The sequence below is a fragment of the Cucurbita pepo genome, chromosome 15 (genome assembly GCF_057944985.1).
Source record: "Cucurbita pepo subsp. pepo isolate OVF chromosome 15, ASM5794498v1, whole genome shotgun sequence".
NCBI classification, from domain to species: Eukaryota; Viridiplantae; Streptophyta; class Magnoliopsida; order Cucurbitales; family Cucurbitaceae; genus Cucurbita; species Cucurbita pepo.
This window is the reverse complement of record NC_141812.1, coordinates 6,377,784-6,382,054: the sequence shown is the minus strand read 5'-3', so window position 1 is coordinate 6,382,054 and position 4,271 is coordinate 6,377,784. Positions and strand designations below refer to the sequence as shown.

General features: G+C 38.6%; 1 non-coding gene across 1 annotated transcript; it reads right to left on the bottom strand.

The window, feature by feature from the left end:
- Positions 1-206: 206 nt before the first annotated feature.
- On the bottom strand, positions 207-286 carry TRNAL-UAG (transfer RNA leucine (anticodon UAG)). Its single transcript has one exon. It is a non-coding gene; the product is annotated as a tRNA-Leu (tRNA).
- Between the last annotated feature and the right edge of the window lie 3,985 nt (positions 287-4,271).

Below are 4,271 nucleotides of genomic sequence, written 5' to 3'. Positions count from 1 at the left end.
GAAAAATGTGAATAGAGATTGAGTACTCCTTTAGATTTGTCGTGAGCGTGACAAGATCACGAGACACTGGTTGGAGTTGGGTTAGAGTTGGGTTAGAATCTCTGGCATCTTAAACCACTCTCGACTAAACTGTACGACAGATGTGCCTTGACAAACCATGCAATACGACGCATGGGTCAGACGATGAGATTGAAAAAGTATGATTATGACAGCTGTGGGATTTGAACCCACGCCCTTTCGGACCAGAGCCTAAATCTGGCGCCTTAGACCACTCGGCCAAACTGTCCCAACGAATGTGTCTAGAAAAACCAAGATGATCGAGTATCTCAGACATGAGATTGCATCACAATACATGGATCGTGTTGTTGGGAACCGAGATAATGATGAGATGCAACATTGTTGTGTCGCACATGATAGAACATGCATGCATAGGCGACGTGTGTGGTCAAACAAGTTTTGATTCCACATAAGTGATGTTTCAACGTTGAAGGCAAACCTTGCCTATGGTATAACAAAGCCACAAAGCCGAGGTGAAAAATGTGAATGGAGATTGTGTACCCCATAAGGTTTTTGGCTAGCGTGTCAAGATCACGAAGCCGCACATTTGAAGAAGTATGACCGTTACACGATGCACTGGTCGGAGTAGGGCTAGACTCTCTCTATAGTAGACGCGTTTTAAAATCATGAGGTTTTTATAATATGTGCTAGCAGCGGGCTTGAAGTTTACAAAAAATGAAAATAAATGACAGTTGTGGGACCACGCCCCTTCAAACCAAAGCCTAAATTTGGCACCTTAGACCACTTGGCCAAACTGTCCCGAGGGATGTGTCTACACAACCAAGATGGTCAAGCTATCTCGAGAAGCTATCTCGAGACTTGAGATTGCATCACGATGCATGGGACGTGTTGTGAGGAACCGAGATGACGATGAGATGCAACGTTGTTGTGTCGTACACAATTGAACATGCATGCATAGGCAGCGTTTATGCTGAAACAAGTTTTGATTCCACATAAGTGATGTTTGAATGTCGAAGGTAAACCTTGCCTAAGGTCCAACATAGCCACAAAGCCACAAAGCCAGGTAAAAAATATGAATGTAGATTAAGTACCCCGTAAGTTTTTTGGTGAGCGTGTCAAGATTAGAGGCCGCACATTTGAAGAAGTATGACCGTACTAGTCAAAGTAGGGCGAAACTCTCAATATAGTAGACGCATTTTAAAACCATGAGTTGGACAGCACCCATAGAGTATTTAAAAGAGTTTGGTGAAGTTCCTAATTTAAAATTCTTGTCTTGATGGGAATGTTATTTATTGTTGGTATCAAAGCCATATTTGTCTTTGAGTATGAGTAGTCCTGTGAAACCAAAAATTATACCGACCTTGTAGTTGATGGGAATGCTATTTATTGTTGGTATCAGAGCCAGGTTTCTGGCCTGGGACCTGTGGGTTATGGGTCCACCACGCTTCCGCTGCGCCACTCTGATTTGTTAATTAATATCATTTTGATCCCTAACAGATGCTTTTAAAACCGTGAGACTCACGACGATACGTAACGGGCCAAAGTAGACAATATTTGCTGGCGGTCGACTTGGCTATTACATAACCTAAATCACCATAAGTGAATTCATTCCAAGGAATCTTATGCTTACACTCTTCATTGAGAGCGGTAGTTATCCTTCGAGAAATATACTTTTGAAGTCCTTCAATGAAGCGCATCATCCATAATTAAAGGGTACTATCATATCTTGTCATAACCTTAGTTACAATTATATCTTTGTACCATCAGAAGTAGCTAACTTTTTGCATCTTATAATCATAAGAATTTTCTCAAACGTTCAGTATGGATTTCTAGTTTGCCTACGACAAACTTTAAGACAATATATAAAAGGGTATTAATGGCTATTCAACACTTATATCATTCTCCATAACTTGAGATATTCCAATTTCACTTTTTATATTTGTACTTCTCTTTCTATAGTAGTATGGTTGAGTATCCTTTGCTTTTCTTCGTCGGAGATATGCTTCTCCAACCCATCCTTGAGTACTCCTGTGAAACCAAAAGTTACAATTTGAGCAATAGCGTGGTCAAACTTACCTCGAAGACTATAGGCGCTAGCTCTCATCAACATTTTGTTGATTACATTTACGACTAGATGACTGGATAGACCATCTATATTCCACTTCTGTATGAATGTTCCTTCATAGGTGGATTGAGTCATTTGAGTTTTTTCTTCGAACGGAACATCGGGGAAAGAGGGCCTAGGATACCAATTTTTCTTCATCTAGTTTTTTGGACTTTGTCCTCTAATCTAACAATTTTGTTGATGAGGTCTAGTTTTTTTTGGGCATCTTTTCTTCTTTGGAGAAATCATTTTTAAAATTTTTGATGTCATTCTCATATGGTTCATTATGACACTAAAAGTTTAATTACTTAAGGTTCTATCAAAATTGAAAGATTGTTTAGCTTTTCTTCAATCAGAGCAAGTGGCTCTTCTGTTGAGCCGAGACTAATTACTTTGTCTAAAATAGCTGGTATGAATAAAAGAACTTTCCTCAACTTTTGCGAATCTCACGCCATTAATATTTGCAATAGTTTTTTTTTTTATTTCTTTTGTTGTCGTCTTTCCTTGATTTTTTCTTCAATCTTCTTAACTTGTCTTGCAATGGTTGAGAGAATCTTGTTTGAGAAGTTATTTTGATGTTGGATATTTAGGATATCCTTCGAGGTTGTAATGCATTTTTAAGGAATTGTTTATCAGTGGACAATTCATTTGTGATAATATCGATCTGGTTGAAGGTAGATGTAGTATCCAATTCGGTTTGAGTTGGAGATCTGGGATTGCCCTCATAATCGACTAAAACTACTTCTTTGTTGTAATCAACCGGCTCTATTTTCATAGACTTTGACATGTTGATTTTTTATGGAGATCTCGAGATTCATGAGGTACTAGATCTCGAGCTTAAGAATCTTTACCTTTGGAAAGAAAATTTAATTTTCATTGAATTTTACTTTTACGCTTTCCATCATCATGTTCGATGACTTGAGCAAACTGTGGGTCTTTCCTGATTGGAAGGCTCACATATTTAAGGATCCAGGTAGAATTCTTAGTAATCTGATCCCATGAAAGGGTTTTGGAAACAGGTTGACGATTTCTCCAGATTTACCTCTATGAGCATAGTAAATCTTTTTGGAGAAGATCTAAGAGTTGTGGGGGAGACATTTGAATGCTTCTGATGAGATGTTAAGGTTCTCTATGTGAACATCAAACATGAGGCCAGAAAGGATATGACGATCCTTTAACGAAAAGTAAATAGTTTTGATATGTCTTTCGACAAATGGTCATTTACAAGATCTGCCACAAAGGAAAAACACTGAATTTCTCAACTCAATGTCTAGGCTACTAGCAGTTTTAGCCCAGACATCTTCGGTAGGTGATTCTTAAAAGATTCTCCAAGAGTCCGCCTCAATCGGTTTAGCGTCTTCTCCTTCCATCATTGAAGAAGAATACACAATATATGACCTTAATGATCGTTCTTAGATTCACATCCTCAAGGTTTGTAACAACAAACGCCACCGACCACAATTGTCATTTGAAAATGATGATTCCTTCGACACTGTGAGTCATTTGAAAATTTTATATTCCATCATCAAGTTTTTGGCATGATTATTAGATTATGACATGTTTAACAAGATTTGCGTGAGGATTGTGATAGGGTTGCAATGGCACGTTACCCCTGTCCTATTAAATGTGACCCTTATTTTCATATTTTTCCAAGCCAGGATTTATGCCTGAGCTAATGATTGATCTTAATCTTAAAATAGATAACATTTTCTATGGTTGATGAAAGAAACAAGAAAGTAAGAGATGGAATAGGTGTACCAATATTGCTCCCCAACCCATGTGTCGAAGGTTGGATCATGCACCCGCTATCAAGAAAGTATGTCGTAAATGGTTTAGCATGTACACGGGAGAGTCTGATACTCAAGAGAATCCAGATGGATGAATGTTTGAAATGTCCTAATGAGATGATCGACACATGGGTGAGTTCCCAACATATGGTTTGAGCAAACTAAGATGGTCATGCATCATATCATGATGCATGGATCGTGTTGTTGGGAACTGATATGACAATGAGAAGCAACGTTGTTGTGTTGCGCACGATTGAACATGCATGCGCAGGCGACGTGTGTGGTCAAACAAAATTGAATTCCACAAAAGTGATGTTTGGTTGTCGAAGGCAAGCAATGCCTAAAGCTAGACTTGTAGCTCA